Genomic DNA, 27,895 nt, shown 5'->3' on the forward strand with positions numbered 1-27,895 from the left:
GTTGATGACATTATATAGGGCATTGTATAGCGGTCAATGGTCCTAGTCACTTTCTGTCCCATGTATGGCTCTTTTATTAAGGTTTTATTGCTCCAGTAAATGATATAGCTGCACAATTTCTACTAATTTAAGCATAGAAGGGTGGTGAGATCCTCACTGGTCATTTATACTCTTGAATCAGTCATAAGCTGGGAACAGACAACTGTTATGGCTCCTCTTGCCCAGAGTCCTACAGCCAACATCAGGAAGCCAACACCCACCTCCACACGTGGGATAATAGGTTTCTTAGCATCATTGAAAACCTGTCTCACTAGTTCATGGCACATAGAAAACTATGCCCAGTAGTGTATGTGCTTAAAAAGTGTTTGAGCAGAGTAAAAGGTGGGCATCTTTTACCAGTGCTTCAACTTTATTGTATATCATCAATAAAACAGAGAAAATGACATTTTATACTTTAACAGGCAGACATTAGATTTGTATTTTAAGTTGTCAATAAAATCATAGTTTTATGTGATAATTCAGTATTTTCAATCTTGTGGTCCTTTTCCTTCTTAAAACTTTTTAAAACCTAGAATCTTGTAATCCCTAACAGGAGTACCTATCATATTAATTGTGAGCATATATTTTTTAAATTGAGCATAATACTCACAGACATAAAGCAGGAACTCGAAAGATGTATGCCTATGTCAATTTCCTTTCATTTTTCTATTTTTCTCTTGTTTAAAACATCATCTGACTCATTTATTATGATTGCTTGAAATGTTTGAGTAACTTTTAATTTACGGGTTTTCGCTGTGCCTTTTTTTGCCTTTCAGTTAATTTATTGATAAAATTGGGTTTGCCCCATAGTTTCCTATAAGCTGAATTGTGCTGACTATCAATTAATGCTTTTGTTTGTTCACTTCATTTTCTATAAATTGGTAGTTAGATTGTGAGGCCTGATCAGATTTGGGGCTGATTTTTTTTTTGAAAGAGTAGAAATACTTTCATTGGGAGGCATGTAATGCCTGGTCCTGGGTGAGCAGCCATCGGTGACCAGGGCCCAGCTCCTCCTCTTCACTGGAAGCTGAAAAATGGTGTTTGTCCAGGTGGTCATGCCTTCCTCCTCTATTAGCTGAAATAGTTCTGTAAGTGCAAGCTCCCCTGTTCAACAGTTTAGATTCCTGAGTTTATTTTTATAGGAAATCTAGGTGAGTGTTTGGTGTTTGGTTTACCTTTATTTACCGGATTCCAATAACATTGTTTTCCTTGAATCCTCCAATGCTATACCAATTACTTTTTAAATTTATATTATTAACATAAAAATTTAAACACATTTTATATGTTTAAATTCAGCACAATAAGTACTGATCTTGATGATTTAAATGTCCTAATTTGGGGCAGCAGGAGCTTCTTCAGCTTAGCTCCTGAATCCATTTAACTCTCCCCAAATCTTACTTAAATGTTCCTTGCTTGTCAGCTGTATGACAGGATGTTCCATGTTCATCTTGTATATTTCCTACGTTAGACCAGAAATGACACGTTTGCAAGGTACCCCAGTTTCTTTCAGTGGTAGAAAATAGTTAACAAGAGATGAGTACTGTGGTTATTTATTGCCCCCGGGTCCATCACTGTTGATGTTTTAGTGGATGAAGTTCAGGTATATGTGTTTTATTGTCAGGAAATGCTTTCTAAATTGATATTGATACTTCCCAATTCAAATCCTAGTTTGCAGAGTAGCCACTTAACCTCTTCCGTATCCCAGATTTCCTTTCTTTCATGTCAGAAGTCAGTTCTTAAAGATGCCAAAAGAATCAACTACTTTGTTATCCCACAAGATATGCAGTGTTGCCTGAGAATAAAAATAACACCACTCACAACAGACAGAAAAGCTTTAATATATTTTAAACATATTTTTGTTCTTAAAATGCATATCACTCAGGATAGACCCCACCAGTAATATGTAGTCAAATTACACTTTTAGTCACTTGAAATTATTCCTAACTTATGGTAACATCAGCTTGATTTACAACTAGCTCATTCATTTTATTTTGTTTTTACTCTTGGGGATATTTCAAAAGTTATTTGTTTTAAGAGTATGTAAAGATATACCAGGTCCCAAAGAAGATCAATACGTGCATATTAAAAGGACATTTCAATACATGCATATTGAAAGGACATTACTTTCAATAATTGCCCTGGTTTCCCTGTTCTTTCTTTCTTTCTAGGTAAAAAGTTTGTTTTAACATATCTTTTATTTGTCTATTTAGTATCATTATATGCAAATATCTACCTGCTGTCCCTCTCTGCACACACACAGAAAAAGAACAAAAAAATACTATATATAGTTCCTTCTTTGTCACTTTTCACTTAATCTTAAATGCTGAATATTATTCAATTTCAGCGTATACAGTGATACTTCATTTTATTTTCCTGGCTGTATTTTTTTCATAGCTGCAGTGCATAGATACTTTATAATTTATTCCATGTGTCCCCCTTTGGTAGACATTGGCTGCTTTTGGTATTTTATTATTACAACTATTGGTTCATTGAATAGCATTTTCATAATTTTGCTTCTGTAACTTTTGTGCATATTGTCAATTCTCCTCCTTTAGAGTATTAACATTTTACATTCCCACTAGTAATATCTGGGATGTTGTTTTCTCACAGCTTTACCAGGAAGTTAGTTGTCAAGCTTTTGATTTTTGCCAATTTGATAAGTGACAAATGCTATCTCCGTGAAGGACTAATTTGTGTCTGTCTTATAAGTGAGATTTAGTATTTTTAATTTATTTGAGTTTCATTTGTATTTTTTCTGTAGGGATCATGTTCTTATTTATAGCACATTCTAAAATAGTTTTTTTAAGTATTTTTATTGATTATGCTATTAGAGTTTTCCTAATTTCCCCTGCTTTATCCCCCTAGCCCTGCCCCCCCCAACCCTTCAGCATTCTCCCACTTAGATCATGTGCATGGGTTCTACATATAAGTTCTTTGAGTCCTCTGTTTCCTATACCATTTTTTATCTCTCGCTGTCTTTTAGTCCTACTAATTATGCTTCCTCTTCCCTGTACCATTTCCCCCTGTTCCTCTCTTCCCTCTCTCCACTGAAATTCTACCACGTGATATTCATTTCTCTGATTCTGTTCCTTTTCTAGTTGTTTGCTTAGTTTTTGTTTTCATTGTTTTTCTTTTCTTTTAGGTTTATTTATTGATAGTTGTAAGTTTGTTGTCATTTTACTGTTCCTATTTTTTATCTTTTTCTTAGATAAGTCCCTTTAACATTTCGTATAATAATGGCTTGGTAATGATCAACTCCTTATCTGGGAAGCGCTTTATCTGCTCTCCAATTCTAAATGATGTCTTTGCTGGATAGAGTAATATTAGATGTAGGTCCTTGCCTTTTATGACTTTGAACACATCTTTCCAGCCCTTTCTTGACTTCAGGGTTTCTTTTGAGAAATCAGCTGATAGCCTTATGGGGACTTTTTTGTAGATAACTATCTCCTTCTCTCTTGCTGCTTTTAAGATTCTCTCTTTATCTTTAATCTTGGGTAGCTTAATGATAATGTGCCTTGGTGTTTTCCTCTTTGGGTTCAACTTCTTTGGCAATCTTTGAGCTTCCTGGACTTCCTGGAAGTCTATTTCCTTTGACAAATTGGGGGAGTTTTCCTTCATTATTTGTGCAAAAAAGTTTTTAATTTCTTGCTGTTGTTCCTGTCCTTCTGGCGCCCCTATAATTCAGATACTGGAAAATTTCAGGTTGTCTCAGAGGTTCCTAAGTGTCTCCTCATTTTTTTGAATTTTTGTTTCTTCATGCTGTTTCAGTTGGATGTTTATTTTTCCCTTTTGTTCCAATTCATTGCTTTGAGTCCTGGTTTCCTTCCTGTCACTGATGGTTCCCTGAATATTTTGCTCTATTTCATTTAGGGTAACTTTCATTTGTTTTTTTCATTTTTTGACCAAGCTCAATCAGTTCTGTGAGCATTTTGATTAGCAGGGCTTTAAATTCTCCATCAGACAGGTTGGCTATCTCCTCATCGTTTAGCTCTCTTTTTGAAGTTTTGCTCTGTTCTTTCATTTGGGCCATACTTTTTTGTCTTGGCACACCGGTCTGGTTGTTTTGGTTGATTTTTCTTTAATTCTTTATTTTTTTCCATGAAGTTTGATTTTCTGGTGTTTCTGGCTGTTATTGATTTTAGATTGGTTGTTATTTTCCTTTTGGTTGTGCGAGGAAGTGAAGGGTTTCTACCTATCCCTCCATCTTGTCCAGAACCCTTGCCTTAAATCCACTTTCTTTTTAAGAGAAAGGGAAATACCTCTCTTAAGTTTACATGGCTATTGCCATTTTGAGAGATGTAAAAATGTCACCTGAACTGAGCGGGGAAAAAGAACAGAAAACAGGGACAAGGCCAGGTTCGTCAGCATTGTGTGGCTCTAGCCAAGTCCTTCAAATGACCAAATTGATTCACCTATAAATCTTTCTCTCAGGACTCATTTAAAAGAAAAGTATCAGGACCCCTTTTTTGCTACCTCCACTTGAAAAGTCTAATTCGTATGGTGAGAGACTGTATTCTGACGCCAAGTTTTTATGAGTCTGTCCAAAATAATTACCCAAGATCTCGATAACAATTCTATTTTGGGGTAATTTTCAAATAGAGAATAAAAGTCTCTATTAAATTTTGCACTTTGTGTAGTAAACAGCTTATAGTTGGCAAATATACCTTAATGATAATTTTGTGTGATAAAAATGCAGACACCTATCGAATATGCTGATGATTTACTGAATTTGAATATCTGGAAAGATTAATATTCACTAACTTAGCAACATTTAATTTAAAAGAACTCCTTATGTATAACCCTGGGCATCAAGAATGTGCAGATTGTATACTATTCTTTTACAAAAAAAAACACCCCAAACCTATTGTCTTTCCCCTCATTGATTTAATCTGACAATTTAAATGTACATTTTTTCTTCTATGCTCTTTTTACATACACTTTTTTGTAATAGACATTTTGCAAAGCAGATTATTTTATATTTATTTTTTTATAAGGTAGGGGCTGCTCTGAGAGCCATTCTTATCACTGAACAAATGCATACCTGTGAATCCAGTCTGGAGTGAAAGGGAAGAAAAGCACAAAAGGGAGAGAATATAAAGCATATCTGTGTGAAGCAGAGGACAGTCGTTAGATTCATTATCTGCTCTACATTCCAGTCACCTCTTTAAAAGAAAAGAAGTACATAATACCATGGCAACAGTTAGACATGCAGTCCGTTAAGGTATATAATCATTAAGAGGTCTTCGTTCTTCCCTGAAAATAGATACAAAAAAAATTCATAGTGGTTGCACAAACTCCCTACATTTATGCTGATTAAATGACAAGTTTGTAATTTACAGGTGTCTTATTGCCATGGGAATGCAATCACACAATTCCATTTTAGAATTCGAGGGCTTTTGAAACATGCTGCATGATTGTTAGCTGGGCTGCAAGCTAAGATTAAATTAAAAGGGTGGCATGTAGATTTTAGAACATGGTGTTGACATTTCCTGGCCAATCACATTGTGCAACACTCCTGCATGACAGCAGATGTTGACCTTTCAAGCTTTCCCTATCTTCTCTCACGAATTACCTGAAGAAATTAACATAAGTCTGCTTCCTGCTCTATGCTGCTATTAATGTCATTTGGGAATTGAGATTCATGAATTCAGTTATTACCCAGGCTTGAGACCCGTTTTATACTCTAAGCACAGAACTAACAACTCCTGGGAGCTGGTATTTCTGGATGTTGCTTCAACTACCTTTGTGGTTGAGGGATAGCTAGAAGCTATGGAGTAAAAAAAGCATCGTAGAGAACAAGAGGAGAAATAGGCAGAGGAGGACAGTTTCAAGGAGAATGCTAAGGGCCAAATAATTGCAAATATATGAAATAGGAGAGCTTCGAACATGAAAAGGATACATTTTTAGTCAAATAATGGCGTGAGTTTCACTTCTCTTGTTAGCTGAACAGTGAAAATGATAACCCTTAAAGTCTGTGTGCGGTGAGCTTCAGGGTTTACTCCACAATGCCTGGGGCCTCTCTTATCAATGATTTAGGAGAGAAACAATATGTGGTAAAGATGTCATAGGCAGCCCTTGGGAGTTCTATGCATAATTATGATCCAAATTCTGTCATGCTTCCTTATAAAAATCCAATCATTCTCTTTCCTTGATAATATTTTTTTGTTTAATTTTTCCAAACAGACAGGCTGTCCTTCTTAATTATGTGGAGGGAGCTGTCCAATGGGGGAATTGAATTCTGAAATATATCATTTTGGGACACAGGAATTAGCAGCTCTTCTAAGTCCTATTAACCTAGATAGCATTATAATGTATCATATCTCCAGAAACAGTGGACAAGCTGTGTGACATTATCTATCAAAATTTGCAGACTGTGAAGGATTCTGAATTTTGCTTAACCTTTTCTTCAGGTTCACTGTATGGATTTAATATATTTCCTATTCTGTCTTTTCAATTCTTTGGGGAGAATCTACGAAATACCATAGTAACGGTTCTGTGAATCTAGTCTTTGGATACAAGCAGATGCATTTATCTCAAGTAAGAATTGATTAACAGAGCTCAAGATGTCACCAGTGAGACATGCATATATACAGGCTACTTCAGTGGCATTGCTCTGACTTACCCTCCAGCAAACATTCTGTGCTGATTTGCATGTTTCAGTCACAATGTATTTTCCAGCATTTCTTGGAAACCAGCACCTCTTACCTTATGTATGAAATACACAAGCAGCATTATTTGAATGGCCGAGACCCACCTTTAAAAATATCTCTCCAACTCAATTTCATTATACTTGATGTTCCATATTTTGAAATTACTTGGTATGTATGGATTAATATTTTCCCAAAAATATTTAATGCAAAGAAATTCTCCTATGATGGTTGATAGTGTTACTAGTATTTTCATGTGAATAAACTGGCCTCGTTTCTTTCTCATTTGAGAGGAAGGACCAGTGAAGATATGTATATCCAAATGCCAGACGGAGATCTGCAACTGGATGTTCCATAAGCACCTCAGTTAAAGATGTTCAGACCTGAACTGGTCATCTCTACCTCCCCCAGTCATTGAATGCACTTTCTTCCTGTACCTGAGAAAGAACATGAGGTGTATTTTCATCTTTGCTATACACTTTTCCATTTGGATTTTATATTGAAAAAAATTATAAACAGGGAAGTAACCTGATGAAACTAGCAATACAAAAATCATTCTGAATTACAGGGTAAAGAATTGGATGAAGATGGGCTGAACATGGATAGAACATAAGTAGGGAAGGAACATCTGAGATGTTCTTGTAGTAATTCAGAGGTGATAATATTCTGAAACAACGCAGTAGAATAGTGATCATAAGAGGTGTCTGGGTTTGAGATTTATTTTTAAAATTTAAATAGAACTTGACAATATATATATAAAGGGTGACATGGGTGAGGGAGGAGTTAGGGATAATTCCCTAGCTTTAGTTGCTAAAATACAGTAGATGCTGGTGTTTCTCACTGAAGGAGACATAACAAAGAAATTTGGGGATATAACATTGACTTAATCTGTAGACATGCAATTTTAAAATCCTATAAGCTCACTAAGACAGGCCTATTTCTTTAACCTCATCCAGGCACTTATGTGTTTTTCACAAAATATCACATAAAATGTAACCTCCAGTATTTGTTCATGGTCCAAACTGGAACTTGCTTATGCCAGAGCCAGGGCCTTCTAAAGTAGAACCAGTTTGGCAAAGGAGAAGGGCTTGGTTTGTGAAGTGCAAAGTAGCTGGGCTCAAGCCCCGGCTCTGCTTTTTGCTTGCTGTGTAATCTTGCATGGAACTCTTTGCATTTAAATTTCTTTATCTTTAAAATGTGCTGTTAAAACCCATATTGGCATATAATAAATACTCACATATGGTACTTTCTATTTTTAATGCTCAATTTATTTTTACTTATGTGTGTTTTTTTTTCTTTCAGCCTGATCAACACTGTAGGCAGGACCATATTCCTGGATACGACCACCTATGCTCCCACGGGTGGTCTGGCAGTTCCCCTCCACTGGAGGGCACTCTACCTTGCTGCTCCATTGACCCTCAACCTACAAAATAACATATTAATAGGACTGGATGAGAACTAATCTACATAACCTGAGGTCAAAGTGAGTATATCAGATACTCTTAAGTATAGATGCCTAGCCCATTAAAATGTGGTTGCTTATTGCATCTATCCAAATGAGAATTTATGCTTCTGTATACAAGTTTAAATTTTCTTGTTGTGTTTACTCTTGTTTCCTATTTTTCCTACTAAATAATTCTGAGCAAAATAGAGGTGTCCTAATTTAATCAGAGGAATGTGAAGATATTCTAATAATGTATTGATATTGATAAAATGTTGGCTATATATATTATGGTGATGAACTGTAATCATATTAGTTTGTCCTTAGAAGCTTCTAAATTTTTTTTCTAATAAAAATCAACCCCTCTACTTTTCTAGTCCTTTTAATCAGGTTTGTTCTACAAGAGAACCTAATTTTGGAAGGCAAACCACAAATCATATCTGTGCAAAGACAGGGCTTTAGATGGCTCAGCATTTTGTAACTCAAGAAATAATTGGATTTGTGTGATCTATGTCCAGAGTGTAATTAATTAAGAAGCATTTATGAACAAATGCCCCAAGTAGGAAATTACATAAAAATACAGTTCTTGGATAAAATCTTAACCATTTGCAATAGTATGGATGCACCTATAAGATATTGTGCTAAATAAAAAGTCAGAGAGAGAAATACCATATGATTTGTGTGGACTTATGTGTGGACTCTAAAGAGCAAAATAAAGAAACAAAGTTGAAACAAACTCACAGATACAGAGATCAGACTGACAGTTGCCAGAGGGAAAGGGGTTCAGGGCTGGGTGAAAAAGGTGAAGGAATTAAGAAGTACAAGTCAGTCACCACAAAATAGTCTCAGGGAACTAAATTATAGCACAGGAAATATAGTCAATGATATTGTAATAGCTATGTGCAGTGCCAGGTGGATGTACTTAAAATAACGGGAGACACTTTTATAAATTATATGACTGTCTCACCACTATGCTATACACCTAAAACTATTACAAAATAATATTACATGGTCCTGGCTGGTGTAGCTCAGTGGATTGAGTGCAGGCTGTGAACCAAAGGGTCACTGGTTCAATACCCAGTCAGGGCATGTGAGTGGGTTGTGGGCCAGATCCCCAGTGAGGGCCACCTGAGAGGCAACCTCACATTGATGTTTCTCTCCCTCTCTTTCTCTCTTAATTCCCCTCTCTAAAAATAAATAAAATAAAACCTTTTAAAAGATTAAAAATAGTATTAAATATAAGCTGTTATAGAAAATTAAAAAAAAACACTTCTTGGGCTAAATTTTCAAAGATGATTTAATTAGATTTGGGAAGTAACTTTCAAAATCACCTCATACATACAAATGTTGAAATATGTAAAAATAAATTATATTTAACAAATACTTATTCGGTGTCTATTATATGCCAGGTGGTACAGAAAGTCAATCCCTTTCTTTCTTCCTACACGTCTTCATTCTTCACCAGAAGGCACATTTCGCACTTGTATTGTCTTTCCCACGCTCCTTCCACACTGTTTACCCTTTTGCTACATTCACATGAAATCTGATTCTAAGACTATTCATGTTCTACCAGGTAGTGCGTTACTCTGCCTTAGGCATCAAAGCCTATCTGCCGTCTCTCTCCTGTGCTTTGTGTCCACCGTGGAGCAAGCTAACTTGGGCAGAGCCTGACCATATCCTATTCTCTTCTTATACCTGTTTGCTGTCATTTACCCACAGCAGAGGGAAGAGATGACATTGGAGGAAGGGAGGAGAACACAGCCTGCATAATAATTTTAATTCCATGTTTATAGAAGCTCTGCACTGCCAGGGAGTGAGTACTTCCCCAGCACTTAATATTAAGTGGTGTTTTGCTTTCATTTGATTATTGCCTTTTGAAAACAGCTTTCTCAGCAGGGGACTCCTAAGATAGAAGGGTTAAGTGGTAAAATCATGAAAGTCTCTCCTGAAAAGTGTTACTCAGGTTGTTTAATAAAATATTAGATGGAGATACCTAGGTCAGGTAGGAACAGTAGTTTACCTAACTTTCCTACTGTTTTTCTGAAAATAATGCAGAACCACAAACACACACACGCGCACACACACACACACACACAAAAGCAAAAAAAAAATACAAACTATCTTTTCAGTGAGACTAGTACATGGAAAAAACTGACATTTAAATTTGACTTGAAGTGTGGCCAAAAAGACCTAAGCCCAGGATAACTGATGTGGGCGTGGGCAGTTACAACTGTGCGGCAGTATGTTAGAGCCTAAGAGGGTAAATACATTCTCCAGGAATATATGCAGTTTTTCAGTCTGAAGTGTTGTAAGGAGGATGAAATCAGTGTCCAACCTCTGGGGGCATAGAAGCCAAGAAAGAAGAGGTAGAAAGTGTCTGGTGTCCAGCACTACTATTCACAGAAGAAATGAATGCCTTTGAAAGTACCGGGGAGTTTGATGGAGATAGTGGAGTAGGTCGATCCTGAACTCAGTCTCCTCTTCCCCACATGCGCACCAAAATTACTACTAAATACAAGCAGCCGTTGCTGAAAACCATCCAATGGCTAGCTGAACAGAATTCTTATAACTAAGAATATAATGAAGAAATCACATCAAAAAGAGTAGGAGAGACACATCTGTTTAGGTTCTGTGCTCACAGTATGGTGATTTACAAACAAGAGGGACAGATATCACAGCTGCGACACTCCCGCCGTGAGAGCAAGGGATCCAAGCCTCACACTGGGCTCCCCAACCTGAAGGACCTGTGCAGGCAAAAGAAGTTCTGATAACACCTAACTTTGAAAAACAGTGGAGATTATATCAGAGAGAGAGACAGAAGACAGTGTAAGACTGAGACACGCAGCTCCTATATTTTTTAAAATGAGAGGGATGCAGCTCTTAAGATATTCATGCATCGACTCACTCAGAGGCAGCAGTTCAAGAATCAAAGCACCTGAATCATTTGGGAAGGAATTAAATTGACTAATTTTAGTGTGAGTTCAGGTGCTGGAGGCTCAGGGGTTAGTGGGAACTCTCTGGGGACTAATGCTGGTAGGTGCCATTGTTTCTTTTGCTGTGCTCTTTTTTCACCTGGCTGGACTGGTGCAGGCAAGCACCAAGTTTGTAACTCTCTCTTGACCTGGCTATCAACTGTTCACCCAGCACTGGCATTCCCATGAGATCCCTCTCTGGACCAACCCATTCACCCTGGACCCAGCCCCTTCCACAGGACTCCAGACCTGCAACACGTGAGAGCTAACCTTGGCTCTCGCAGCAACTTTTCCTTAAAGGCTCCAAGTGGTAGCCAGCTAACCTTGGCATGCATAGGAGCCCTTCCCAAGTCAACTGTATACACAGTGGATGACCTCAGCCTGCACAAAAGCTGAACCCAAGCACACCCAACAAGTGGCCTCAGCTGTCATTGGAATCTGTCCAAAGCAAATCCCACTCAGTGGGGCCAGCCTCTCCACCCCCACACACCAAACTGTCTACTGTAGTTGCAGCTGGAACTTGCAGCTAGTTGTCCTCAGGGTCAACCCCAGCCCCAGTGCTCCCACAGCAAATGTGGCCCAACTGCAACAGGAAGGTACAACAATCCACACAGGGGATGGTAATGGATTTCCTGGCTCTGCTAACCAGAGGGTTTGTGCCACTGGGCTTCAGGTGTGTGCCACCCCTTCTACAAAAGACTACTTTTTCAAGACCGGGGCATGTAGCACATCTATCTAATACACAGAAACAAACATAGAAAGTGTAATAAAATGAGAAGACAGATGAATATGTTCTTAATAAAAGACTAGAACAAAACCCCAGAAAAGAAACTAAACAAAGTGGAGACATGCAATTTAACAAATAAAGACTTCAAAGTAATGGTTATAAAGATGCTCAATGAATTCAGAAGAATGGATATACTTAATGAGAACTTCAACAGAGGCAGAAAATATAGAAAAGAATCCATCAGAGGATGCAAAACAAAGCAGCAATTAGGAAGACAGCAACTGAAAATCACCCAATCAGAAAACAAACAAACAAATAAATAAAGATAGCATAAGGATGCTTTGAGACATTGGGTATATCAACATGTGTATCATAGGGTCCCAGAAAAAAAAGAAAGCAACAGAAAACCTATTTGAAGACATAATGGCTAAAAACTTTTCTAAATGGTAAAGAAAACAGACATCCAAGACCAGGAAGCACAGAGAGTTTCAAATCAGATTAACCCAAAGGAGCCCACAATAAAGCACATCAAAATAAAATTCAAAGTTAAAATTAAAATTAAAAAAGAATTTTAAAATTGGCAGGAAGTATAGCTACTTTGTACAATGGAACCCTTATAAGAATATTAGCTGACTTTTCAGGAAAAACTGCAGACTAGAAGGAAATGGCATGATGTATTTAAAGTGATTAAAGGGAAAACCTATAACCAAGAAATCTCTGTCCAGCAGGTTGTCATTCAAAATTGAAGGAAATATGGAGTTTCCACAACAACAACAAAAACATCTACAGGAATTTCATCACCACTAAACTGGTACTATGAGAAATATTAAAGGGACTTCTCTAGGTGGAGAAGAAAAAGCTCAAACTAAAAACAAATAAATTTAGAAGAGAAAAAAGAAAAAAAATCATTGATAAAAACATTTAGTAAAAGTAGTGATCAATATATTATAAAGCTGGTATAAAGGCTGAAAGACAATAGTAGTAAGGGCATGTGTAACTAAAATAATAAATTGACAGGCACACACAAGATGTACAATATGATGTCAAAACATAAATGTAGAGAACAGTAAAAATGTAGTGTTTAGAATGTGTTTGAATTTTAAATGACTATCAATAATAGACTGTGGTAACCATGGATATTATACATAAATCTCATAATAACTAGAAACTAAAATGTATAAAATATACTTCAAAAATACAGAGAAAGAATCCAAACATATCACTAAAGAAAGTCATCAATGTATAAGAGCAGAGAGCAAGAGAAGAAAGGAATATGAAAGAACTCCAGAAAATAACTAATGAAATGGCAATAACTACATACTATCAATAATTACTTTGAATATAAATAGTCTAAATTCTCCAATCCAAAGGCATAAAGTAGCTGAATGGATTTTAAAAAAAGAATTATATATATATATATATATATATATATATACTGCCTAAAAAGACCCACCCACTTGAGATGAAAAAACACACAATAGACAAAAAGAGCAGAGATTTAAAAAAAAGATATTTCACACAAATGGAAACCAAAAGAAAGACAGGGCAGCAATATTTGTATCAAACAAAATAGACATTAAAGCAAAGACTGTAACAAAAGACATAAAAAGGCATTTCATAATGATAAGGGACCAATACAAGAGGATATATTATTTATAAACATCTTTCTACCCAATAGAATCATCTATATACATAAAGCCAATATTAACAAACACAAAGGCAGATATTTACAGTAATAGCAGGGGACTTTTAATACCCCTCTTACATTAATGACTTGATCAGGGGTATCAAACTCATTTCACTGGGGGCCACATTAGCCTCCTGATTGCCTTCAAAGGGCTGAATGTAATTTTAGGACTGTATAAATGTAACTACTCCTTAATAGTTAAGCAAGAGCTTGGCGCTGCCATTAGGTAGAAACAAGGTGCCGGGCCGGATAAAACAAGGTGGAAGGCCGGATTTGATCCATGGGCCTTGTGTTTATCACCTGTTGACTAGATCATCCAGAGAAAAAAATCAACAAGAGTGGCCATAAAAAACACATTAGAGCAGATAGACTTAATAGATACTTACAGAAAATTCTACCAAAAAATAACAGAATGCACATTCTTTTTGGAAACATTTTACATGATAGACCACATGTTAGACTACAAAACAAGTTTCTAAATTTAAGAAGAATGAAATTATATCAAGCATCTTTTATGGTCATAAGAGTATTAGCTAGAAATCAATTAGAAAAGAAAGAAAGAAAAAAGAAAGCCCACAAATGGAAGGAGCTTAAACAACATGCTGCTAAACAATCAATGGGTTTACAAATCAAAAAGGAAGTTAAAAATATCTCAAGACAAATGCAAATGGAAACACTATAATCCAAAACTCTATATGATAAAACAAAAACTCTACTAAGCAGGAAATTTATTTTATGCAAGCTCACCTCAAGAAACAAGAAAAATCTTAAAGAAACAACTTAACTTTCTCCCTAAGTGAACTAAAAAAGGAAGAACAATAAAGCCTAAAGTTAATAGAAGGAAGGAAATAATAAAGGTCAGAAGAAAAATAAATGAAATAGAGACTAAAAATAAGAATAATAAAAACATCAATGAAACTAAGAATTGGTTCTTTGAAAAATTAAACAAAATTGATAATTGACCAGACTCTTGAAGAAAAAAAAAATAGAGAGGCCTTAAATAAAATCAGAAACTAAAGAGAACAAATTACAATAGATAGCACAAAAATATGAAGAATTAGAAATGAATACACAAACAGCTAAAAACCAATTATTGGACAAACTAGAAGAAATAGATAAATTTCCAGAAACATACTATCTTCAAAGACTGAATCAGAAAAAAACAGAAAATCAGAACAGACCACTGGTGATTAAATTGAATTAGTAATCAAAAATTCCCAACAAACAAAGGTTTAGGATGAGATGGCTTCACTAGTGAATTCCCCCAAACATCTAGGGAAGATTTAACACTTATCCATCACATATATTTCAAAAAACTAAAAAGGAAGGAATGTTTCCCTTTAGAAATGAGGCCAGTAGTAGTACCCTGATCCCAAACCAGACAAAGACACTACAAATAAAAAAATTACAGACCAATGTCTTTGATAAATATACATTAAAAATTCTCAACAAGCTATTAATATACTTAATTCCACAATACATTCAAAGGATCATAAGCACGATCAAGTGATTTATTACAGGGATTTAAGGATAGTTCAATATCCATAAATCAATCAATGTAATAAATCAAATTTAAAAGGATAAAAATCAGACTTCCATCAAAGAGAGAGGCGTAGCAAATACACTGCCTCCTCACACAACCAAAAGAAGGACAACAACAAATTTAAAAACAAAAAAGCAATCAGAACTGCCAGAAAATTGAACTGTACAGAACTCTGACAACCAAGGAGTTAAAGAAGAAATATTCATCCAGACTGGTAGGAGGGGCAGAGAAGACTCATGGAAACCCAGGGGTGGGGGGTGGGATTCTACATTTGTGTGTAGATAAACCAGGAGAAACAACTGTGAAGCAAGACAGACCTAGGGTTTCAGTGCGGGGAAATAAAGCTTCTAAACCTCTGACCAAAAAACCTGTGGGGGTCGAGGCAGTAAGAGAAACTCCCCGCCTCATAGGAGAGTAAGTTGGAGAGACCCACAGGGCCAAGAACGTACACAAAACAACCCACCTGGGAATCAGCACCAGAAGGGCCCAATTTGCTTGTGGGCAGCATAGAAAGTGACTGAAAGCCAGTGGACAGCCAAGCAAATGGCCTTGTTTCCTCTTGGACCCCTCCCTCACATACAACATCACAATGCAGCAATTGGGTTGCCCCACCCTGGCAAATAAATACCTAAAGCTCCAACCCTTACTATTTAATGGTAAGCTGAGGCAAAAAAAATGGCCCAAATAAAAGAACAGATCAAATCTCCAGAAAAAAATACAACTAAGTGATGAACAGATAGACAAGCTATGAGATGCAGAGTTCAAAACCCTGGTAATAAAGAGGTTCACAGAAATGATTGAGTATGGTTGCAAAACAGAGGAAAAAGTGAAGGCTATGAAAAGTGAAATAAAGGAAAATGTAAGGGAACCCGCAGTGATGGGAAGGAAACCAGGACTCAAACCAACAATTTGGATCAGAAGGAAGAAATAAACATTCAATCAGAACAGAATGAAGAGACAAAAACTCAAAAAAGTGAGAGGCTTAGGAACCCCTGGGACAACTTTAAACATTCCAACATCCAAAACACAGGGGTGCCATAAGGAGAAGGGGAAGAGCAAGAATTTGAAAAGTAATTGGAAAACATAATGAAAGAGAACTTCCTCAATGTGACCCAGAAAATAGACTTCCAGGAAGTCCAGGACACTCAGAGAGTCCCAAAGAAGGTGGACCCCAGGAGGAACACACCAGGGCACATCATAATTACATTACCTAACATTAAAAATAAGGAGAGAATCCTAGAAGCAGCAAGAGAAAAGGAGATAGTTACCTACAAAGAAATTCCCATCAGACTGTCAGCTGATTTCTCAAAAGAAACCTTACAGGCAAGAAGAGGCTGGAAAGAAGTATTTCAAGTCATGAAAGGCCAAGGACCTACATCCAAGATTACTCTATCCAGCAAAGCTTTCATTTAGAATGGAAGGGCAGATAAAGTGCTTCTCAGATAAGGTCAAGTTAAAGAAGTTCATCATCACCAAGCCCTTATTATATGAAATGTTAAAGGGACTTGTCTAAGAAAAAGAAGAAGATAAAAAAATATGAACAGTAAAATAATAAACTCAAAACTATCAACAACCAAACCTAAAAACAAAAACAAACTAGATGAACAACAAGGACAAGAACAGAATCACAGAAATGGAGATCACTTGCAGACTTATCAACAGGGAAGAGAAAGGGTGGGAGTAGGAGAAAAGGTACAGAGAATTAGAAGCATAAATGGTAAGTACAAAATAGACAGGGAGAGGTTAAGAATAGTATAAGAAATGGAGAAGCCAAAGAACTTATAAGTACCACCCACTGACACAAACTAAAGCGGGGGTGGGGGAGATAGAGGTACAAGGGGGAGTGCAGGGTGGAGGGGAATAAAGGTGGGAAAAATGGGACAGCTGTAATAACACAATCAATAAAATATATTAATAAGTAAAAGGATAAAAATTATATGATAAAATATGCAGAAAAGCCTTTGACAAAACATAACCCATTTATGATAAAAATTCTCAATAAAGTGGGAATACGGGGGATCATTATCTAGGAATAATAAAGTCCACATATGACAAACTAATAGCTAGCATCATACTCAATGATGAAAAGCTAAAAGCTTTTCCCTTAATATCAGGAACAAGACAAGGATGCCCATTCTCGCCACTTTCATTCAACATTATATAAGAAGTCCTAGCCACAACATTCAGACAAAAAGGAGATAAGAAAACATCCAAATAAAAAAAAGAAATAAGTATAATTGTCATTATTTGCAAATGACATAACATTATATATGGAAAACCCTAAAGATACAACGAAAAACCCTTAAAACTAGTAAATCCAGTTAAATCACAGGACACAAAATTAATATGCAGATATTAGTGATGTTTCTATACACAAAGAATAAATAGCAGAAAGAGAAATTTAGAAAACAACCCCTTTAATAATTGCATTGAAAAAATAAAATACCTAGGAATAAACTTAACCAAGGAGACAAAAGACCAGTACTCAGAAAACTCAGATATTAAAGAAGGAATTTGAAGATGACACAAATAAATGGAAGAATATATTATGCTCATGGAGTGGAAAAATCAATATGATTACAATAACCATACTGCCCAAAGCAATCTACAGAGCTAATACAATCCCCATCAAAATGCCAATTGCATTTTTCACAGGAATAGAACAATCCTAACATTTATATGAAACCACAAATGATACCTGAACAGCCAAAGCAACCTTAAGAAAAAAGTGCAGAACTGGAGATATCAATATCTCCTGATTTCAATCTGTACCACAAGCTATATTAATCAAAACAGTATGGTACTGGCACAAAGACAAACACAGAACAATGGAACAATATAGGAAGCCCAGAAATTAATTCACATTTAAATGGTCAATTAATCTATGACAAAGGAAGCAAGATTATAAACTGGGAAAATAACTGTCTTTTCAGTAGGTGGTGCTGGGAAACTGGATAGATACATATAAAAACATGGAACTGGACCACTGTCTTACACCATCCACAAAAATAAACTCAAAATGAATTAAAAATAAGACCTGAAACCATAAATCTTTCAGAAGAAAACAGGCAGTACACTCTTTGACACTGATTGGTCTCAATCATATTTTTCTGGATATGTATCCTCAGGTAAGGGCAACAAAAGGAAAAAATTTACAAATGGGGCATCAAACTAAAAAGCTTTAGCACATTAAAAAAAAATGAAAGAACAACCCCCCCAAATGGAAGATATTTTCAAATGATATATCCAAGAAGAGATTAATAGCCAAAATATATAAAGAACTCATATAACAAAACAAAGCAAACAATTCAATTTTTACAAAATGAGCAGAGGACCTGAACAGATATTTCTTCAAAGAAGACATTCAGATGGCCAAAGGCATGTAAACAATTCTTTACATCACTAATCATTAGGGAAGTGCAAATCAAAACCAGGTGAGATATCACCTGATACCTGTCAGAATGAGATGCTGTGGAGAAAGAGACAGACCCCTTGTTCACTGTTGGTAGGATTGTGAATTAGTGCAGCTACTATGGAAACAGTGTGGAAGTTCCTGACAAAGTTAAAAACAATTACCATACAACCCAGCAGTTTCACTTCTGTTTTTTTATCCAAAGAAAATGAAAACACTCAAAAAGGCATATGCACCACTATGCTTATCACACTATTGACAGAAGCTAAGATACGGAACAACCCAGATGACCACTGACAGATGAATGAAGAAGATGGTGGTGTATATAATGAAATATTACTCAGACATAAAAATGAATTGAATCTTGCCATTTGTGACAACATGGATGAACCTAGAGAGTATTATGTATTATGCTAAGTGAAATGTCAGACAGAAAGATAAATAACATATGATTTCACTTTAATGTCTAACAAAATGAATAAATATAATGAAACCAAATTAGTCTTATAGGTACAGAGAACAAACTGATAGGTGCCAGAGTGGAAAGGGGTAGTAGGATGAGTGAAAAAAATTAGGAAATAAGAGGTACAACACTCCAGTCAAAAAAAAAAAAAAAAAGCTAGTGGATGTAATGCACAGCATAGAGAAAATAGTGCATATTATCATAATAATTTTGTATGATGACAGATGGTTACTTGACTTACTGTGGTGATCCCATAATAAGGACTATAAATGTTGAATTACTTGTTGTACACATGAAGCTAATATAATATTGTCTGTTGACTGTAATAATTGAAAAAAGAAAGTAAAGGGAACACTTGAGAATAAAGTCTATGCCCATTTGACAGCCCACACCTGAGATAATTGAAGAATAGAAAGTCTCCCAGTCCACATGAGATCCTGAGTGAGAGGTAAAAGTTACTTGGTTACATGGAACAATCATCTTGTAAAGAGGAATGTGTCATTATAGCAAAAAAAAAAAAAAAAAAAAAGGAGGAGGAGGAAGAGGAGGCAGCCTTGAACAAAGAAGCCTGATAAAGTCTATGCCCCTATACCCTGCAGTGATGTTATATTAATACATTACACAGGAAATTCAACTAATTCAAATACAAATAACAAACAAATATAGGCCTTCCAACCAAGACGGAGGTGTAGGTAGACACAATGTGCCTCCTTGCACAACCAAAAGAATGACAATAACAATTTAAAAACAAAACACAACTAGAACTGAAAAAAAAATCAAACTGTGTTGAAGTCCAACAACCAAGGAGTTAAAGAAGACACATTCATTCAGACCGACAGGAGGGGCAGAGACAGGCCAGGCAGAGGGGACTTGCAGCAAGGGGACTGCTGTGACTCACAGCAAAGGGAGTTGGAGGACCAAGGCAGGCGAGGTGGCAGCGGTGGGCCCAGTGAGGCAGCAGATAGTGGCGCAGGGCACACAAGTACAGCTGGCTGTCAAGGCAGCAGCGGCAGACCCAGCCAGGGGGCAGACTGCGGACTGAGTGGTCCCCCATTCGTGTGCAGATAGACCAGGAGAAACAACTGGGAAGTGAAACAGACTGCAACCCAGGGCTCCCGCACAGGGAAATAAAGCCTCAAACCACTGATTGAAAACACCTGTGGGTGCTGAGGCAGCAACAGGAGAAACTCCCAGCCTCACAGGAGAGTTCATTGGACAGACCTACAGGGTTCTACAGGGTGGGTACATAAACCCGCCCACCTGGGAATCAGTGCCAGAAGGGCCCAGTTTTCTTGTAGTTAGTGGGGGAAGTGACTGAAATCCGGCAGAGAGCGAAGCGAGCACCACTGTTCTTTCTCGGACCCCTCCCCCACATACAGCGTCACAACACTGCAACTGGGTTGCCCCGCCCTGGTGAATATCCAAGGTTCTGCCCCTCACTACATAACAGGCATGTCTAGACAAAAAAAAAAAAAAAAAAAAAGGCCCAAATGGAGGAACGGATCAAAGCTCCAGAAAAAATACAACTAAGTGACGAAGAGATAGCCAACCTATTAGATGCACAGTTCAAAACACTGGTGATCAGGATGCTCACAGAATTGGTTGAATTCAGTTACAAATTAGATAAAAAAATGAGGGCTATGCTAAGTGAAATAAAGGAAAATATACAGGAAACCAACAGTGATGAGAAGGAAACTGGTACTCAAATTAATGGTGTGGACAAGAAGGAAGAAAGAAACATCCATCCAGAAAAGAATGAAGAAATAAGAATTCAAAAAAATGAGGAAAGGCTTGGGAACCTCCAGGACATCGTTAAACATTCCAACATCCTAATTATAGGGGTACCAGAAGAAGAGGAGGAACAGCAACGAGTAGAAAAGTTATTTGAACAAATTTTAAAAAGGAGAACTTCCCCAATCTGGCAAAGGAAATAGACTTTCAGGAAGTCCAGGAAGCTCAGAGAGTCCCAAAGAAGTTGAATCCAAGGATGAACACACCAAGGCAAATTATATTTACCTTAGCCAAGATTAAAATGAAGGAGAGAATCCTAAAAGCAGCAAGAAAAAAGGAGACAGTTAGCTACAAAGGAGTTCCCATCAGACTGTCAGCTGATTTCTCAGAAGAGACCTTACAGGCAAGAAGGGACTGGAAAGAAGTATTCCAAGTGATGAAAGACAAGGACCTACATCCAAAATTACTCTATCCAGCAAAGCTTTCATTTAGAACGGAAGGACAGATAAAGTGCTTCTCAGATAAGGTCAAGTTAAAGGAGTTCATCATCACCAAGCCCTTATGATATAAAATGTTAAAGAGACTTATCTAAACAAAAGAAAAGAAAAAAATAGGAACAGTAAAATGACAACAAACTCACAGTTATTACCAACCACACCTAAAACAAAAACAAAAGCAAACTAAGCAAGCAACTAGCAAAGGAAGAGAAGCACAGAAATGGAGATCACTTGGAGGGTTAACAACAGAGGAGTGAGAGGGGGAGAGTGGGGGAAAAGGTACAGAGAATAAGTATCATAGATGGTAGGCACAAAATAGACAGGGACAGGGTAGGAATATAGTATAGGAAATGTAGAAGCCAAAGAACTTATATGTATGACCCATGGACATGAACTAAAGGGGGGAGGGAATGTGAGTGGGAGGGGGTGTGCAGGGTGGAGGTAAGTGAAGGGGGGAAAATGGGACAACTCTAATAGCATAATCAATAAAATGTATTAAAAACAAATATAAATACACAGGGTGGAGCAACAGCAGGTTTATAGTTGCTCATATGGAAAATAATACAATAATAAATAATTATGCAAGAATAAACTCTTTTGCCTACTCACAACTGTATACCTACTTTTGCCCTCATCCCGTAGTATCCCTGAAACTGATATCATAAGAAATAAAAATAATAGACACTAAAATAAAAACAAAACTCACTAGAAAAGTGGTCATGTGAAAGGCATACAAAAAACACAGGCCAACTTTTTCAGCATGATTTAAGAAATACACTTTAGTGAAATCATTACTGAGAAGTAAGTTTTCAAATAGATATACAACAATCAGGAAACATATGGCTAGATAGCGGAAAGAAGAAACCATTATAATTTAAGGAAAGAATGAAACATAAAAAGGTAAAGCTGTTTCAGAATTAAGTCTAAATTGAAAAGGACAAGATAAAGAATAGGCTCCTGAAAAACACAAGCATTTGTGAGGTAAAATAGAGAATAATAAACAAAAAGAAATGATATAAATGACTAATGAATCAGAAGAATATGAAATTCAGTACATAGTCAAAGAAAATGGACTTATACACAAATGGAATCTACAGAAAACTAAGACAAAAATAAATACAATTCAAACATTTTCCTTCAAATATAAATCTACACATTAAAAGGGCACAAAACATTAACTAAGCTGAAACATTCTAGTAAATTTATTAGGCTTATGGAAACAAGGAATCCTTTGGGCAGCCAGAAAAAATAAAATTCACTTGTAAGAAAGGAAAATCATCAGGCTATCAGACTTCCTCAGAGCAACAAAGTATTATAAGATAGCAGAGCAACACCCACAAAATACTGAAGAAAAAATATCAGACAAAGATTTTATAACCAGTGAAGCTCTCCTTCAATCATACAGACTATAGACAAATAGTTTTGAACTTGCACAAAACAGAAATTAGGGTGATAAAATGTGATATAAATATTATATACTCTGACAGTCAAGTAATCATACTACCAATACGTGAGGAAAGGATAAAAATGGTAAAGAGTTTGCTTTATTTCAACCAACTGGACATCTATAAAGTAAATATATCCATATGTAATCTGGCAATTCTAAATAATTTAATTTTATTTATTTAGAGGGAAAGGAAGGGAGGGAAAAAGAGAGGGAGAGAAACATCAATGTGTGGTTGCCTCTCACATTTCCCCAACTGGGGACCTGGCCTGCAACCCAGTCATGTGCCCTGACTGGGAATCAAACTGCGATACTCTGGTTCACAGGCCCTCATTCAATCCACTGAGCTATACCAGCCAGGCTAAATACTTTTTTTGGCAAGTGGTCCTATATTTGCATTTTCAACTAGGCATCACTAATATGTAGCTAGTCCAGGACTGGAGATAGAATTTGTGGTTAACATTTCCTTTCCATTATCCTCTGAACCCTCAAGTTTCTGAGAAGCTTTCAGGACTGATGCATAGGTGTGATATGAAGGGAAAGCAAGACTATGAAATATTATAATTCACATTACTTGGAAATTATGATTACTATGATTTTCATTTTAATATCTGACTCCTGTTCTAAAATCTGCCTTATCCCATTCCATACAGTCCTTACATAATATAATTTAGTAAATGACTAGCACCACACATCCAAGAAGAAATTGTTGTTCTGACAATGGAGATTAAAAAGCAGGGACTCTGAAATTTATATTGAGGTGAGACGGGGACAACAATAGGATTGGAAGGAGTGGATCCATTGAATTTCTTTCAAAGTTATAGTTTTCTGATGGCCAAGACCTTAAAATTCTCTTCAGGTTGAACAAACTTTAGACAGTCCACTTCCTGACTCTAGAAGACCCTGACTTCTCTTTTTAAAAACAATTCACTTTAGAAAACTCGTAATTGTACATTCTTTTTTATATTAACCTCACCCAAGGACATGCTTATTGATTTTAGAAAGAGGGGGAGGGAGAGAGATAGGAAGAGAAATATTGATGCGAGAGAGAGATACATTAACCAGTTGCCTCTGGTACATGTTCCGACCATCGACCAAACTCACCTGCAACCTAGGCATGTGCCTGCCTGGGAGTGCAACCCCCAACCCTTTGGTGTATGGAGTAGCAACACTTCAACCAACGGAGCCACCAGTCAGGGCAAAATGTAAACCTTTTTAAAAGCTTCTTGCCAATTGTACAATCCAGGAATATCATTCTCAATACCCTTAAGGAACACAGAATGCCTATCTCCCAGCTTCTGTGGGGAGATAGCCTAACTTTGTTGGGGTATCTTGTTCCAAGTTGTAAAACTACTTTGTATAATAAAAGTGTAAGAAAGTTTACTTTTCCTTTAGGTAAAGCCAATTAGCAAACAGATGGCCTGTGATCCCCACAAACAGCTCTTAGGAAAAAAAAAAATCACAAACAGATAAAAAAGAAATGGAAAATTTCCAAAACCCAGAGAAATCCCCTTCAAAAAGACCTGCTATTACAGGGAAGTTTGAAATCTTTTGATTTTACCATTAAGAAGAATTCAAGCAGCATTTAAAAGTGGTCTGTGGAAATATTATTTTCATCACAACATGAAGATATCACTTGCCTTTGTTGCTGTTATTATTCTACGTGTGTGAGTGTAGTCTTCAGAGACTATGTGATATAAGACATTGCATCATAGTAAATGCAAACCAGAGAATCCAGCTGTCTTCCTTTTGCAAAGATTTGTAAAAAATAAAATATGACTGCTTTTCTCCCTATTTTTTGCTTGGGAAAACATAATTATTTTTTTAAAAAAACATTATTTAACATGAAACACTTTTATTCTGTTTAAAGAAATTTATAAATACTCAAAAAACAACATTAAAATTAAAATGTCCCAGCTTTTGGTATTGGTGGAGTTGAGCTCAGACTGAGCCCTGCTCTCTAGGCCTTATGACAACATCCGTGAATAAAGTCTTCCTCGCCTGTTAAACTTTGTTCTTTGTCTGGACAGTTTCTGCTTTGACACTCACATTTTACAAATGTTGAGAAAACATCCACTGTCCACGTCAAAAGTGAAGTGTTAAGAAAGATTATGATTTTGTAAAGGGGATGTAGAAATTGGGCTAAAATTTGATTCCCATATCTGATAAATCATGTCCTTGGGGACACTGGGGTAAAACAATTTTCAGTGGATTTAATTTGCCAATAATCAAATATTTTATGTAATAATATCAAAGGCATCCACAACATTTATGTTTTAAAGTAGATTGAAGGTGAAATGAGACTAGAAACACTGTCCCAGCCTTTACATAGATGGTCCATTTCCCAGGTCTCGTGGCCTAAGATAGATGAATGAGTTTTGTGCCCTGGCCTGCTCTCTGCTAGGAGCTGCCTGGTGGTGACTGAGCTTTCCTTTCTGTGTTTGATGTGATGCCATATTTTCCCTAAGATCTTGTACATCTCAGATGTGATTTTTCAAAACATTCGTTTTTTTTTTCCACACAATGCTTCTGCTGGCACCACCCCTCAGTTTTCAAGTGCTGAGTATTGTCCTCACTGCTCCAAAGAAATGGACCTCATATTTCAGTACTTCATCTAAAAGGATTTTTTGTTTCTGCTTTGATGAAATGTGGCATAGGTATATTTATTTCCTGTACTCCTCTGCTTGCTAGAAAAGTGCACACCAAATAATGTCAATGCATTCTTTGTTTTTGTATTGAAGTGTTCACAATGAAATAAGCAGGACTTTGTATGCAAATGAAATCTTTAGCACACAGTTCCACCTAGTTAAACACCTAAATATACCCCCTGCAGAAAATGAGGTGCTGAATTGTGCACCACTGTCCTCACAGGCGTTAATTAGACCTTTAATTCTATCATGTGGGAAATGCGCTGGAGTCAAGTAACACCTGGTGAAGACAAAGATGCAAGGAAACAATCAAATTAAAGTGTCTCGGTAAACAGCACTGAAATATTCAAGGAAATGCATTGTGGTTAAACAAACAGGGAGGAAAAGAAGAAACTTATACAGAGGCTTCTGACTTCCGGAAAAAAATATAAAAGGTAATTGCATTACTCAATATTCCCAGGAAAGAAAGACTGTCCTCTTTGTTGGGGAAAAAATCATGAGACGCATTTACAAAATATTCATACCTGCTACTGGGGAGTTTGGTACCCTCCCCAATTCAAATGGCCTTTTTTTCTTATTTATACAGTACAAGCAGATGAGTAATTCCCACTGAGCTCCACTAATACAAAAATTATTCCTACAGAACTTCACTAACATACAAATTTAAGAAATCCTTCCAGACAAAACAGTTATGTTAATTCAATGCTTCTAAACACAATAACTAGTCAGGATACAGTAATAGTAAAAACACTGTCTAATGATAAGTACATGCAAATTTACATATGCAATTATATGCATGCATATGTATATATACATAATTATTACTGGTGCTTCATAGGAAAAGAGATTATTTTGTGTTTGCCAAAAGGTTTGTTGGTTTTTAGGTAAAAATAAAATATACATCTTTCATTTTCACCAACAACTTTATTGAACAATATATTCACCATTTTGTTCTACTACCTTCTGCCATCTTTCAAGCCACTTCATAATTCCATCTTCCCAAAACGTTTTATCTTTTTGAGCAAAGAACTCTTCCAGGTGCTTTTTGCAGTCTTCCAGGGAATTGAAATTTTTTCTACTCAGAGCATTTTGTAAGGACTCAAAAAAGAAATCCAAAGGTGCACTGTCTGGTGAACACAGCAGAGGAATCAGAAGTTCACAGCCAAGTTTTAACAGTGTGTGCATGGCCTTGCATTGTCCTGATGAAAGATTGTGTGTTTTCTGTTGAAAATTCTGGATGCTTTTTGTCAAGTGCTGCCTTCCATTGGTATACCTGGGAACAATACTTGTTGCAATAATTTGTTTGGTTTTGTGGAAGGGGCTCATAATAGAGGACTCCGTTCCAATCCCACCTTATACACATCACTGTTTTTAGATGAAGACCAGCCTTTGGTGTAGTTGGTGGTGGTTCATTTCACTTGCCCCATAATCTGTTCCATTCCACATTATTGTAAAGTATCTACATTTCATCTTGCATCACAATTTGTTTAAAAAATGGAAAGGTTTTTTTTTTCACGTTTAAGTTGAGAATTACATGCAGAAATACAAACTTTTTGACCATCCCAATATTTCATCATGTTATTTAATGTTCTATTTGCTCTCACTCCCAATCTATTAGTCATGTGAAGAAAGGCATTCCCACTGAAGGGCAAAGGCAGTTACAATATTGGAACCCCTAGAGTTACTTCAACAAATATTAGTAGAGAAAGAACCCAGGCTTGAATCAACAAGTTCCACCTCAGAACACACATTTAGAACTCTGACATTATGAAATACAGTATCACATGTCCTAGAAACCTACAACTCCTATTTGAACTTAAGATATAGTTTTCTTCATTCTTTTATTTATTTCCTTAATTCTCTACAGTCTTTCTTCCAGAAACTATTATTCCTTTGGTTAATTTCTTTAAAATAGTGACTTCAGTACCTCTTAGTATTAAGATTACCACAATAGCATTGCAGAACAAATAAGGGTGGAAGACTAATTAATTGTCCTTATCTCACAAAATAGAAGTAGCAACCCTATGTAAATGAAGTATTTTAGATATTTCGATATTAACAGGAAAACCTATGCTTCAATACAAGTTACACTGTATTGATTGCTGTGTCACATTTTAGTAAAAGAAAAACAAAGAGGCAGCATCAGCAAACTTTCTTAAAAGTCCAGATAGTTAAGTACTTTAAACTTTGAAACAGGCATTCAGCCACAGGCTTGTTGTTTGCGACCTCTGTGTGTCTGGGCTGGGGGTCTGATGACCAATAATCAGGGAAATAAGCCCATAAAATTCTAGTTTCTCAAGTGACTCATTGCTTTGGTGACACTGCTTTTCTGAAGACAAGTGGAAAAAGCTTAAATCTCAATAGGTTAAGTATAAGTATAAGCCTCTCATCAAAGAAGGCTGTAGTTTCATTTTTGCATTTGTTTTCATTGTGTTATCTTCTCTGACAAAACTTGATTCAAAATCCGTACTATCATGTCCTTGCATAATACATCATTACTTTGCATTATTTGTTCCTTCCTACCCTCCTGTCCACTTAGTACTCTGTTCACCGAACTCTTTTTTCACGATTCCGACCCATTTGCCATCATTTAGATGGCCCTGGTTGAGCTTCCATGTGCCATCTCATGAGTTAACATTCTCTC

This window comes from Artibeus jamaicensis, unplaced genomic scaffold (assembly GCF_021234435.1).
Source record: "Artibeus jamaicensis isolate MK-2021 breed Jamaican fruit bat unplaced genomic scaffold, CSHL_Jam_final contig_588, whole genome shotgun sequence".
NCBI lineage: Eukaryota > Metazoa > Chordata > Mammalia > Chiroptera > Phyllostomidae > Artibeus > Artibeus jamaicensis.